This window comes from Myodes glareolus, chromosome 27 (assembly GCF_982192425.1).
Source record: "Myodes glareolus chromosome 27, mMyoGla1.1, whole genome shotgun sequence".
Taxonomy (NCBI): domain Eukaryota; kingdom Metazoa; phylum Chordata; class Mammalia; order Rodentia; family Cricetidae; genus Myodes; species Myodes glareolus.
Window position 1 is genome coordinate 15,536,960 of NC_142052.1, and position 15,005 is coordinate 15,551,964.

A 15,005-nucleotide genomic window follows, 5' to 3' on the forward strand; every position below is an offset into this window, starting at 1 on the left:
CTGGGTGTGGGTGGAGGTATGGCAGCATTTGCAAATTGTAGCATCTGAAAGTTTTTTGTTGTGGTATTTTTTTATCAAAAATGGAAATTTCCAAAGGAGGACAAATTTATTCCGAATGCTGATCTGTAGTTTACATCATGCTCGGCTTTCTGTGTTGGTCTGACTCATCATGTAAAAATGTGGTAGGCAGTCTTAAATGTTTAAAGTTTCATGAATGACCTGTCTCCTGCAAAAGCCCACAGTACAACTTTATGTAAACCAGTGACTGCCCTGATCCTCAGTCTCTACCTATAAAGGAAGGACCTGGCATGGAACCATCTGAACTGCAGGCCACAGAGCAACCGTTCTTGGAGCTACTCCCCTCAAAACAGAAACATCAAATCGAAAAGAAGGAAAGAGACAAGCATATCCCCTATTCAGGGATTAATAGTCCACTAACAGTGGGTAATCTAAATGTATACTAAAGCCTCAGGAACAATCAACAGTAAAGAAACCCACTTAAAATTATTTACATTTAAATTTTCTAAACTTATTTGATCATGAAACAGTGCTGGGGGGGTGCAGCTACAAACACTTCAGGAAAGCACACACTACCACTTCACTCACTCAATGCATTGTGCTGGTGAAATGACTCAGCTTGTAACATGCTTGATACACAAGCAGAAGGAGATAATCGAGTTCAAATCCCCAGACCCATATAAAATTCCAGCCACAGCATTGCACCTCTAATTGCAGCAGTAGGTGGTGGAGACACGGGATCTCTGGGGCTTGCTGGCCAACCATTGTATCAGAATCTGTGAGCTTCAGGTGCAGTAAGAGACTGTCTCAAAGCATTAGGGTAGGGTAATTGCAGAAGAATCCTAACCTCCACAAACATTTGTATACACAAACAGATAACATATAAAAAATTTAAAAATTATATGTTAACCACCTATTGCATGCCAAAGATTGCACCGGGTGTTAGGAATGGCACAACAAACAAAATAAAAGCCTCCCTGATCTCTAAATTCTAGCTGGGAAGACAGATGATAAAGTACCAAATATGATTTCAAATTGAAGATGGAGAAAATTCAGATAAGATCACTTGAAAAATCACTCTAATAAAGCATCATGGTATCACAGTATTTTAGATGATATAATTTATGAGATCTTAGCATCATTAGAATCATTTAAGATATTTGAAGAATGAGGAGTCTCCCAGTGAAAAGCAGGGAAAGTCATTCTGGGCAATTTCCAGCATCCGAGAAAACACGAGGTACAAGATTGCTGAAGAGGTTCAAAGACCTGCAAGGCCAGTGAGGTGGAGGAAGAATCGGGGCTGATTCACAAATTGCTGGCATCAGCTTTATCAGATGAGTTAAACGATTTTAGAAGGGCGGAAGTGAAATCGATTTTAAGGGAAAATCTAGTGCTTTGTTTCAAGGAGAAACACAGATCACCTCTGAGACCTCTCACCACTTAAAAATCCTAAGAAGACCCTAAAAAATCGCTTTCTTTTCTTCAGAGATCACAATCCTGGAACTTTCAGGATTTAGTTTCCATCATCAAGGCAGCAGGCTATTGTGAGCACTATAGCACACTCTCACCCCTAGGTAGCAGGCTATTGTGAGCACGGCAGCACACTCTCAAGGGCAGCTCGCCCACTCACCGCATTGAGGTGGCCTGGGAAACTTCCCTTGGAGTTGTTGGTCAAGAAGCAGTCATAGCTAGCACCACATTCGGTGGAGAACAAAAGAAGGTTTTTCTGCCAAGATGCTGGATAAGACAGAAATGTCAGTTTATCATTTCCATTCTACATCTCACCAGAAGTACTAGCAGAAGCAATCAGATAAAGAAAAGAAATAAAAACAGCAAAAATCAGAAAAAAGGGAAGTGAAATTATTGTCATTTGCAAATGCTACAATTCTATAGGTCAAAAGTCCTACCAAAAATAATATGTTAGAACCAAATAGAAAGCCAGTGACATTGCCAGTTTCAAAACCAATATATAAGGATCAGTAACATTTCTTTACACGAATCTGAACAGAGAAAGAGAAGCTAAGGAACAGTCCCATTTACAGTAACTTTTCCAAAGTGGGACTGAGCTAAGGAGGTAAAGCCAATATGAGAGATTACCTTCCACCAGTGAGCACTGCTTTGTCAAACACAAGAAAGCCAGGTTTGGTGACACATGTCCATAATCCTAGGATTTAGCAAAGTGAGTCAGAATGATAGTAAATGCCAGCCTTGGCAACAGTAACATCCTATCTAAACAACAACAACAACCAAGATGAGCTAGCAAATGTTGACAAGGGTGTGTGAGGAAAGGGCCCTCTGCTGTGTATATATCCACCGGAGCTGCACTCTCCTCCAGGCTGGAAGGATACTTTCATTCCTGTGTTCATTATATCATTATTTACAGTAGTAAGATTTGTGGAAATAAACTAAGTGTCCATGTATAGACCATGGCTCGTGTACATATCACATATATGTGTCATATTTTCTTTATATTTCTCTATATATCACAGAGAGATGACTTATATTGCATATGTGTATTATAATCATATATGATGGAATGTTCTCCAACCTTAAAATGAGAGTCCTCTTGTCATTTGCCACCAAGTGGATGGACCTAGATGACCTTATAATTTTATGAAGCAAGCTAGACTGCATGACTGCACTTATCTCTGGAAGCTTTAACAAAGACTCAGATATACATAAGAAGAGAATAGCATAGCGGCTATAATAAAACCCTAGCTCAGGGTGACATGAAAAAGCCAGGTCAATGGATACAAAATAGCAAATGTAGGCTGAACGAGTCTAGAGCTCTGCTATGTAACATAAGAACTAAGTGTCTAGACCATTGATAGCTGGCCTACCTGGCAGCCACACCCATCCACCTCTTGTATGACTCTGCTATTACTCACATGGGCATCTGTTCCATCTAGAAGGATTGCTCAAGGGATCAATTGCAATCATTCTGGCATTATAAAGAGTAGGACTGAGAAAAGCTATGCTGAGAAACAGAAAAAGAGAGAAAGAAATAGACCCTAGTAACAGTCTCAGAATCTAGGGTAGCTTTCCCTTGTATGTCCCACATCTGGGGTAGCTTTTCCCTGCATGTCCCACAAATATTCTCAGTATTCTTGCTCAGGAAATACTGGAAAGAGAGATGAGGCAGCACAGCCACCTCCCAATTCCTGTGGTCAGAGCAGTTAGCAGACTGGTCCTGCCACTTAGGTTTTCCGTGTAATCATCAGTTACCAGCCAGCCATTCCCCTTAGCCACAAAGGACACATATCAAGTTCCCTGTGCCATCTGCTGAATCTCCTGTCTCTTGATTTCCGAAGAAGAAAGAAATACCTAACCACCCACTAAAAGGAGAAGGTAAGACTTAGCAAAGCTCTCCCCAAAGAAATTTCTGAAAATATTGAAGTCATCTCCACTCTCCACCCTTTGATGACCTTTGTGTGGGTGAGCAGTTCCAGAATCATGTAGCCGGTCCCTTGCCTGCTGCTTGGAACACTGCACACAGGAACTACGTGTGCTCTCAGAGTGCAGCGGCAGACGTGTGTCTGTGTCTTGGCAGAAGTTTCAGTTCTAACATTCTGCTGTACATGTGAGCTTTGCCATTGCAAATCCTGTGAAGGTTGGAAATTGTTGCAGTGTATTCAACGTTTTCTCAGAATTCAAAATGGAAGAGATGATCCTGGGATAATCATAGGTAAGAACCAAGCCCATATTTTTATTATGTGATGAACTTTGAAGGGTTTAGAGGAAAGATGATTAAGATATATAAAATCAAGGATAAAGAAATTATAGTCTCTTAAAAGTAAATATCCAGATATATTCTTCACATTCAAGAAAGATTGCACCCCAGGGGACAGTGTCATGCTGATTCATGTAAATTCATGACAATTTTGACTTGGCTAACAAAGCAGATGAACCTAAATCTTGGCAGAAGGAGTTATTAGATATTTTAATGGAGAATGGGTTTATTTTTAAGGTTTTTTTAAACAGAAGAACTTATTTTTCAGATAATTTACCCTGTAACTTCTTTTCTAGACTATGAATAGTTATATGCTCTATATAGCAAGCATGTAACTATTGTAGAGTCTGTCATTCTGCAGTCTTTCATTGGTGCCCTTCCTCTCATCTCCTTTCTTTTTCCCCATATGCCTTCTGTTTCTCAGTGTCTTGTGACAACAGAGGGTTCCCAGAAGACAGTGTAACTGGGAGTCGTTTCTGCCCACTGTTTAGAACAAGAAGGAGTAACACATTCTGCCTCCACACCTGAAATACAGTTCCACGCCTAGATTTATGATTTTGAACAACCTTGAAATGCTTCCTCGCCTCTACCACCCACAGAACTTCCTGAATTTGATTTTAATATCCTCTGGAATTCTGTAGTTAAAAAGGAATGCTTCAAAGGTTCTGAGAGTCTGGTTTCTGGAAGGTTGTTATTGGCTGTGAGTTATGACTGAAATTATCTATTTGCTATTCAGTTTAATATGTTAAGAGAGATTTCTAAATGGACTGCCTCGGGTTTTGTGGTGCTGAATAGAATAATAATGTCAAAGCTGCATGGCAGTGTAGGAGACAAAAGAAAAGGTCAGAGGAAAACAGCTCACAAACCACTTCAAAAACTGAATCAATATTTCAAAGCCTTTTTCACATATTTCTCCCTCTCCATCAACTCTGGCATCCTTTGTCTTTGTGCATATGTTTTCTAAGTATGGTTAATGGATTCCGACATGTGTATATATAACATGTACATGCACGCTACATACATATTCATCTCTGTCACACGAGGCATAGCTTCAAACTTTGGTGAAAGAAAAATGTATTTTTGGAGAAGAAAATCAATATTTGCATATAGATAAATAGTTTTCCATCAAACTCCCAACTTTTTATTTGTCTCAGCATCCTGAATTCCTTCAGTAAAGAGATGCCCAGCATTGTAGACCATTTTTCTTCACCTCAGTTACTGTATTGTGACTTATTCTACAGGTAAAAAATGAAGTATATTGAATACAAAGTGCAAAAGCTTTCACATGTAGGAACCACAATATGTACCACTGTCTCAGCAGTCCCAAACAAGTCACAAAGGAGAGAACATTTAAGCAAACTGTGATGAAATATTGACTGAGAAGATTAAATGATTCAATCGGATATATCTGCAAGAGCTAATTCAAAGGACCAAGACATCATTTCAGCAAATGAAGTTGAAAAGAGGTTTATCTGTATAATCCATCTTATTTCAGTGAGGTTGGCTTCTATAGCCACAGGCCTGTCAGCTTGGTAGCCAGCTGGTCTGGCTAATGAATACCAGGATCTGCATTTCTCTACCCCTATTAGCTAAACAGTCGAATTAGTTCAAGAAATTGTCTAAGAAGAAAACTACTCCCCCAGAATGTGTGCTATTCAACTCTCTGGCCAGCAACACCCTTGAGTAAAGTGATGATTATTCTTCGTCTACAAACCAGTCCTGGAGATCAGCAGTGGTGACGTGAGATTCCTTACAGCTGGAAGAAATGGGAAGCCAACACTACAGCTCTTTCAAACAGTGCAAACGGGTTTTCTCTAGGACCTAGACATCCTCAGCTGCATCTTCTGTAAATGCAGAAATTTGGTCCCCACTTCCCGTGGTTAATTTTGGTTGTCCAATGGTGATTAGGTTGAGAGAGACACAGGAGATTAGGAAATAACGCTTTGGGAAGTTTTTTTTATTATTATTATTAAATTATAAAAGTTTCCATTTCAGCCCCTCCTCCCAACACCCTCCCACTCTCCCCACTCCCTCTCCTCCTCCCTCTCTATCCCCTAGAGCAGTCAGGGTTTCCTGCCCTGTGGGAAGTTCAAGTTCCTCCCCCCTCCCTCCAGGTCCAGGAAAGGTGAGAGTCCAAACAGACTGGAGTGCCAAAATCCAGTATATGCAGAGGAAGCAAGTCCCAGTGTCATTGTCAATGGCTTTTCAAAAAGGCTCCGGGCCAGCCACATTCAGAGAATCTGGTTGGATCACGTCCTCGTTCAGTCCCAGTCCAACAGGCCTTGGTGAACTCTCATTATATCAGTTCCCTTGTATCAGTGGGTGCTCGCATCCCTCGCAGTCCTGATTACTTTTTTAATTTTCTTCATCTTTCTGTTCCTCATTTGGACCGTGGAGTGCTCAGTTCGGTGTTCCAATATGGGTCTCCATCTGTATCGCCTTCCAACGTCGGATGAAGGTTTCCTCTGCCCTTGCCTTCTTTGCTCACGTTCTCTTTCCTTCTGCCTCTTATTTGGACCTAGGGAGCTAGGTCCAGTGTTCCAACGTGGTTCTCCGCCTCCATCTCCATCCATCGCCAGATGAGGGTTCTATGGTGACATGCAAAATATTCATCAGTATGGTTGTGGGCCAAGGCCGGTTCAGGCACCCTCTCCTCTGCCCAGAGAACCATCTGGGGATCTCTCCTTGGACCGGGGATCCCCTTTATAATCAAGTCTCTTGTAAACCCTAAAATGATTCCCTTAGTTGAGGTATATACTTGCCTGATCCCATATCCATCCTTCCTCCCTTCCCCCCATCCCAGTCCCCCGATCTTTCCCCAATCCTCCCCTACTCCCTTCTCTCTAACCCTCTCCCTTTCCGACAACCCTCCCACCCCCCCATGCACCCGAGGTTACCTGGGACTCTTGTCTGTTTCCTACCTCCTGGCGGATAGCTAAATAATCTTCATCAGGTTCATCTTCTTATTTAGCTTCTCTAGGATCACGAATAATAGGCTCAAAGACCTTTAATTATGGTTAGAATCCACTTATGAGTGAATACATACCATGTTCCTCTTTTTGGGTCTGGCTTACCTCACTCAGTAAAGCGTTTTCTATTTCCATCCATTTGCATGCAAAATTCAAGATGTCATTGTTTTTTACCGCTGAGTAAAACTCTAATGTGTATATGTTCCACACCTTTTTTAACCATTCTTCTATTGAGGGGCACCTAGGCTGTTTCCAGATTCTGGCTATTACAAATAGTGCTGCTATGAACATAGTCGAACAAATGCTTTTGTAGTATGTTAAGGAATCTCTAGGGTATATTCCCAAGAGTGGAATTGCTGGGTCCTGAGGGAGGTTGACTCCCAGTTTCCTGAGAAACCGCCACACTGATTTCCACAGTGGCTGCACAAGTTTGCATTCCCACCAACAATGGATGAGTGTTCCCCTCATTCCACATCCTCTCCAGCATAGGCTATCATTGGTGTTTTTGAGTTTGGCTATTCTGACAGGTGTAAGATGATATCTCAAAGTTGTTTTGATTTCCATTTCCCTGATTGCTAAGGAGGTTGAGCATGACCTTAAGTGCTTTTTAGCCCTTCGAAGTTCATCTGTAGTGAATTCTCTGTTCAGATCAGTACCCCATTTTTTAATTGGGTTAATTAGAGTTTTAGTGTCTAGTTTCTTGAGTTCTTTGTATATTTTGGAGATCAGACCTTTATCTGTTGCAGGGTTTGTGAAGATCTTTTCCCAGTCAGAAGGTAGCCTTTTTGTCTTACTGACAGTGTCCTTTGCTTTACAGAAGCTTCTCAGTTTCAGTAGGTTCCATTTATTTATTGTTTCTCTTATTGTCTGCGCTCCTGGGGTTCTGCTTAGGAAGTGGTCTCCTGTGCCTATATCTTGTAGACTACTTCCCACTTTCTCTTCTATCAGGTTCAAAGTGGTCGGATTAATGTTGATGTCTTTTATCCATTTGGACCTGAGTTTTGTGCATGGTGATAGATATGGATCTATTTTCATTCTTCTACAGGTTGACATCCAGTTATGCCAGCACCATTTGTTAAAGATGCTATCTTTCTTCCATTGTATAGCTTTAGCTCCCTTGTCAAAAATCAGGTGTTCATAAGTTTGTGGGTTAATACCCGGGTCTTCTATTCGATTCCATAGGTCGACTTCTCTGTTGTTATGCCAATACCAAGCTGTTTTCAATACTGTTGCTCTGTAATACAGTTTGAAGTCAGGGATGGTAATGCCTCCAGAGGTTCCTTTATTGTATAAGATTGTTTTGGCTATCCTGGGTTTTTTGTTTTGCCATATAAACTTGATTATTGTTCTCTCAAGGTCTGTAAAGAAGTTTGATGGGATTTTGATGGGAATTGCATTGAATCTATAGATTGCTTTTGGTAGAATTACCATTTTTACTATGTTGATTCTCCCTATCCAAGAGCAGGGAAGGTCTTTCCATTTTCTGGTATCCTCCTCAATGTCTTTCTTCAAAGACTTAAAGTTTTTGTCAAATAGGTCTTTCACTTCCTTGGTTAGAGTTACCCCAAGATATTTTATGCTATTTGTGGCTATCATGAAAGGTGATGTTTCTCTGATTTCCCTCTCTGCTTCTTTATCCTTTGTATATAGGAGGGCAACAGATTTTTTGGAGTTGATCTTGTATCCTGCCACATTACTAAAGGTGTTTATCAACTGTAGGAGTTCTTTGGAAGAGTTTATGGGGTCGCTGATGTACACTATCATATCGTCTGCAAATAACGAAAGTTCAACTTCATCTTTTCCAATTCGAATCCCCTTGATCTCCTTATGTTGTCTTATTGCTATTGCTAGAACTTCAAGCACTATATTGAAGAGGAATGGTGAGAGTGGACAGCCTTGTCGTGTTCCTGATTTTAGTGGAAAGGCTTTGAGTTTCTCTCCGTTCAATTTGATGTTAGCTGACGGTTTGCTGTACATTGCTTTCATTATATTTAGGTATGATCCTTGTATCCCCAGTCTTTGGGAAGTTTTTGAAGCAGTGTTTATAGAGGCGAGAGGCAAGTGGCACATGAAGTAAGGAAGAAACACTCCAAGAATGTGGGCAGCACCATCCAATGGTAAAGAGGCAATTCTGAAGACTGTTTTACCTTTATTAAATCAAATCCGTGCACAATGATTACAAGACAGAAGGAGAAGTCCAGGTCACAGCCCCAGCTGCTCCACCGATCCTGCTGGGGAACCAGCTCTCCATGGCTACACCTTAACCTTGCTCCCGAGGAACCAAGGGGAACTCCAAACTGTAGCTCTGCCAGTTCCTCCACTGTCCCAGAGAAGGCGTGTGAGCCTCATCCTCAGTTCTTACCCAGTCACATACCCAGAGAAGACCTCACCCATAGGGCTAAGTCACCCCAATACCATTCATTTGCTTATTGGAACAAAGTCCCACAACACAATGGCTAGGAGTCCATATGGAACCAGAGCAGAAGGAGGGAGACCACCAATATAGACTTGCCCTCTACTCTCTGTTTGTCAGTTGCCATGAGGAAAGCAGCTGCCTACCTGTATGTTCTGTTGCCACGATGCTCTGCCTTATCACCAATGGAGTCACCTGGCCATGGGCTGATACCTCTGAAGTTGTGAGCCAAAATCAACTTTTCCTCCCCTAAACTGTTGCTTCTCGTGTGTTTTACACACGACCAGAAGAATCTGAAATGCCTTCCACAGGCTCATGTTCTGAGCATTTGACCCCAGCTGGTAGGTGTTTTTGGAGAAGTTCTATAAACTTTGGAAGACAGGGCCTAGGAGAAGGAAGTAAGTTACTAGAGACTGGGAGTGGGGAGTCTTTAGAATATGCTATCCCTGGGCTCTGTCCAACTGGTTCTCTACATTTTGGTCTACCATGATGTGAACAGCCTCAATGCTATGCTCTTGCTACGATAAATTAAGCTGAACTGCCACACCTTTCTTATCTTGATAGATAGAAACTAGGAATCAAAATATTTTTTTCTTCCCCTAAATCATGTCTTTGAGAAATTGTCACTGTCACAATGGCACAAAAGTAGAGCAATCTCTGTTTCCAGATACGATTCTGCTCCGGAATTGAACTATCTCCTCTGCACTGCATCTATTCCTCCGGATTCCTGCACCTCCACCTCCCTTTCCCAATGCCAGCCACCAGGTTCTAGACCTAGGAGGGCGCTCCTCTAAGCCAAAAGCCATAGAACTTCTCTGGCCCTGTAACTTAACCGCCTTCACTGTTTCAACCCTATCCTGAATTGGAAGTTAAGCATTCTTGTTATTAAACACTAAACTTATTAAAAATATACCTCGCATTCAAAAATACATCAGTAGGTTTTGTTGATCCTACTGACTTTCCAACCTTCTATTTAATTTCTCTTCTTTTTTTACTAAGCATGGTCAATAGAAAACTCCTGTCATTGTGGCTGAACTGCCACCAAATCCCGTGTTAAACACATGAGAATAGATTGGTTCTGCTTACTCCACTGAGCTATTTCTCTTGGAAGGTGACTCCATCTGTGGCTTCAACTATTGAATTTTTCTCACTATTCTCAATCTTTACATAATTTGAACCAGTTAATGATATTTCAGTTATTTCCTCTCTTGAATTCTGTGGCACTACTGTGAACCAGATGATTCCTTTGGTGACGATTTTCTCATTTCCTTCACTGATTCAATTGTTGTCTATTTACTAAGATTTTACTCTATATTCAATTTCTCTAAAAACTAATCTACTTCTATGTTTTCCATGTTGACAATCCCCAAATAGGTACTTGTGGTCTTCTAGTTATGGTGATGTCAATGAGGATGTTCTTCATAAACTCATATGTTTGAATATTTGGTTCAAAGTTGATGGAACTGATTGGGAGGGCTAGGAGGTGTGGCCTAGATGGAAGAGGTAAGTCACTGGGTTTTCAAGAGCCCACACTTCTCTCTCTCTCTCTCTCTCTCTCTCTCTCTCTCTCTCTCTCTCTCTCTTTTCCTTATGGTTGTTGTCTCAACATGCAATCTGCTGCTCTAACCACCTTGCCTGCCTGATGCCATGTTCCTTGCCATGATGACCATTTAAGCAAGACCCAATTGAATGCTACATTTTGTAAATTTTCTTGATCATGGTTTTTTGCTACAGTGATAGTAAACTCATAGACCTGGCTGCTGAAGCTCCCTCATTAGATACTGCTCTAATTTTCAAATCATCATAGTTAAAGTTGAAGATTTTATCTTCCTAGCCCTCAAGTGAATTACTTTACGGCCTTTCCTTCTTTAAGATGTGTGTGTGTGTGTGTGTGTGTGTGTGTGTGTGTGTGTGTGTGTATCCATCCTGCTGTGTACATTCAGGAGCTGGAGTTGTTGACAATTATGAGCTGACTGACATAGATAATAAGAAACAAATTCAGGTCCTCTGGAAGGGCAGGCAGCAAGTGCTCTTCACTAGTCAGCCATCTTTCCATTCCCTCTCCATTGTCTCTTTACTTTATCAGTAGAAGCGCCATCACGGAGATGAGGAAACATGCACTATATACTGTAGCTGGTAGAGATGAATTTATTAACTTTTTAATTTCAGGCGCCATACTAAGAACTAAGAATGAAAAAATAAAACACACCTCTTAAAAGGTTTACCATGCTGCATTTCCTATCACTTTTTTTAAAAACCATGATCCATTCAATTTAGACACGAAATACTTTTCCTGGAACCAGCTTCCTTTCTAAGCCATATACACACATAATCCCAAGGAATATTTTACTTCTTTCATATATTGGCCTCTCTGTTCTGCCAAATTTCCTTTGCGATACTCAGTCAATACTAAATATTTACTGGGTATCTACCAAATACTAACCCTTGTGTAAGGATAACATGAAGATAAGAACAGAATGTTCTGTCTTCAATCACTTCACAGTCCAGGATAAAGTTCTGATAAAGATAACCCCGGTAGCACAGACACTGAGAGAAACAATTAATAAATAGGACCTCTGGAAACTGAAAAGCTTCTATAAAACAATGGACATGGTCAACAAGACAAAACAACAACCTACAGAATGGGCAAAGATCTTCACTAACCCCACATCAAACTGAGGTTTGATCTCCAAAATACACAAAGAACTCAAGAAATTAGTCATCAAAAGAACGAATAATACAATAAAAAAAAAATGGAGTACAGACCTAAACAGAGAACTCTCAAAAGAGGAATCTAAAATGGCTGAAAGACACTTAAGGAAATGCTCAACATCATTAGTCATCAGAGAAATGAAAATCAAATCAACACCTGTAAGAATTGCCAAGATCAAAAACACTGAAGACAACTTATGTTGGAGAGGTTGTGGGGTAAAAGAAACACTCCTGCATTGCTGGTGGGAATGCAAGCTGGTTCAGCCTCTTTGGATGTCAGTGTGGTGGTTTTTCAGAAAATTAGAAAGCAACCTTCCTCAAAACCCAACAATAGCACTTTTGGGTATATATCCAAAGGATGCTCAATTTGTGCCCCAAAGACATGTTCTCAACTATGTTCATAGCAGCATTGTTTGTTATAGCCAGAACCTGGAAACAACCTAAATGCCCCTCCATCAAAGAATGGATAAGGAAAATGTGGTACATTTACACAATGGAGTACTACAGAGCAGAAAAAAATAATGACATATTGAATTTTACAGGCAAATGGATAGAGCTAGAAAACATCATTTTGAGTGAGGTAACCCAGACACAGAAAGACAATTATCACAGGTACTCACTCCTAAGTGCTTTTTAAACATAAAGCAAAGAAAACTAGCCTACAAACCACAATCCCAGAGAACCTAGACAACAATGAGGACCTAAGAGAGGCATACATAGATCTAATTTACATGACAAGATCTCCTGAGTAAATTGGGAGCACAGGGATCTTGGGAGAGAGTTGAAGGGGGGAAGGGAGAGGCAGGGAGGGGAGCAGAGAAAAATGTAGATATCAATAAAAATCAATTTTAAAAAAGTTCTGATAAAGATACAGATAGAGTAGTAAAGACAATGCTGTAGAGTAGGTGTTTGAACAGACCTAAGGCAGAAGCCGCTAACCATACCTGCAGATTCAGGACAGGCACCTCTAAAGAAAATGATGCTTGAGAGAGATGTAAAGTATCCTGCAGCCTGAGCCTATGAGACTTGAGCACTCCACAATGGCTGAGATTATGGGTTTCAGAGGCAGAAGTGTGAGCATAGGAAGTAAAAGGTGGGTGATTCCACTTGGGAGGTAGAAATGAGTCACCTCACACATAATAGTTATGATTTTAAAAGTCTTTCTAAACCTCATGCTGAAATCTAATGGCCTTGTCACAGAATCAAGAGGTGAGAGCTTTAAAAGACCACGAGAATAGTGAATTAATTAAGGGATTGTTATTATTATCAATAATGATATTGATATTATCATTTGAGGTATGTTACTAATTATGTCTATCTCATGCTTCTTCACCTGGCCTTCCACCATGCCATGGTATAGCACAGAATCTATCACCATATTCTAGCAACATGCTCCTGGACTTTCCAGCTTCCAGAACTATAAGGAAAATAAGCTCCTGTTATTTATGAACTGTCTAGTCTGTGATATTCTGTTATAATGTATTGCAGTTACAGTATATGGACTATACTGTGTACTACAGAATACAGTAAATGGACTAAAACAGAGTGCTATGAGTTGAGTGGTACATAGCAAAAAATGTATATTGAAGTCCTACTCCCCAGTACCTACAACGTCATCTGGAAATAGAAGTGCTGTCCATCACAGCTGAGAAACCATGGCAATCAATAGGAGCGTGTTTTATCTGCAGTCAGGAAACAGTAGGGAAAGCTGGCATTACATTTACATCCTCCTTTTTTATCCAGTCTGCGACCCCAGCCCATGGAATGGTGCTGCTCACAATTATGGTGTTTCTTCCTCCCTTACTTAAGCCAGTCTAGACACCCCTCACAGACATTCACAGAGTTTTGTCACCCGGGTAATTCAAGATCAGGTCAAGTTGAGAACATTAACTATCACAGAAGCTTTGCAAAGTAGTCAAGTGGAGGTTTTAAGCCACCAGATCTATGGTATTGGTTACAAAAGCCTTAGGAAATATGCACAGCTCATAACGGCAGTCGATATACACTCAGAGCCATTCATACACTCTGCTGTGGCAACTCACATAATATTGCACCAAACAGAACAGTCAATGATTTTAATCAATAAACATCTCCTTAGTTTCCATTCCCAGGTTCTCATACTAAATTGTTCTACTTTATCAACTCTAAGATGAAAACAATTATACGCATTTTGATATAACTGAAATAAACAAGGATCTTACATTCTATGGCATATAACTCTCAAAGCTTTCCTATAATTATGGTCAGTCTGAATAGAGTTTTCTTAGTTATTCTGAATCTTTTGCAACAAGTACTCGTTTTTGCAGTCTAAGTCTCCAGCAGCATTACTCTGAACCTCTTTAAATTAAACTCCTTGCTTTAGGTTTGTGTTGGTGATGATGGTGATGGAGATAGTTTGTTATATTTCTTATCTGAATGTGTATATGAACGTGCCCCACATGAGTAGAATAATTAACACTGCAAATCTGACCAAATGCTGGTGAACTATTCAAATTCTATAGGAATAGTTTTCACCATCACATAGTGCCAAGATTATAAATTTAAATATAGGGACATAAAAGTCAGTATTTATGAAATAAATATTATTTATAAAATAAATTGTATGTAGCAGAATGCTACACTTTTTACTGTCCTACACATGGTAAACTAGTATCCTCATTTTCTCTTAAACTGACAACTTAGTTCTCTGATGTCTCAGTTGTTGGTACGAGTTTCCCAATAAAAGTTCTTCGATTCTGTTTTTTCTTAGAAACACATGAAATATAGTGGCTCCTTTCTGACGAAGTAGGTATTGTGAATGCATATCTCCTTTTCAGTCAGCTTTGGGATATTCCTAATCAGGGCTGTCATAATAATACCCTAATTACTTCTTATAATATCCTCCTACACTTACTAAGTTTTGAAGCATCAACAATGAATAGAAATAAAACCAACGTGACCTTGAACAAATAACTTTACCTTTGGTGCCCATTTCCCATGCACAAAGGATGCCAAGATCACAGACACTCCCAGTTCTGTGTTGTGTATAACCAGCCACCTCAAACTTAGTGGCTAAAAATAACTATTATTTATTTCACTTATAAATGTGAAATTCAGTCTAAACAAAACCAAAATTTGGTGGTACAGCTTATCTCCACAGAAAGAGAAAACAATTGGTGAAATT

At 40.2% G+C, this 15,005-nt stretch overlaps 1 long non-coding RNA gene across 2 annotated transcripts in view; it reads left to right on the forward strand.

The window, feature by feature from the left end:
- Positions 1 to 3,194: 3,194 nt before the first annotated feature.
- Positions 3,195 to 15,005, forward strand: part of LOC125400014 (uncharacterized) — a 40,928-nt gene continuing 29,117 nt past the window's right edge. Inside the window, exon 1 of one of the 2 annotated variants that reach the window (XR_015736807.1) lies at positions 3,195 to 3,703. This is a non-coding gene — a long non-coding RNA (uncharacterized LOC125400014). The remainder of the gene's footprint in view (positions 3,704 to 15,005) is intronic. The other variant, XR_015736808.1, reaches the window with a different exon arrangement.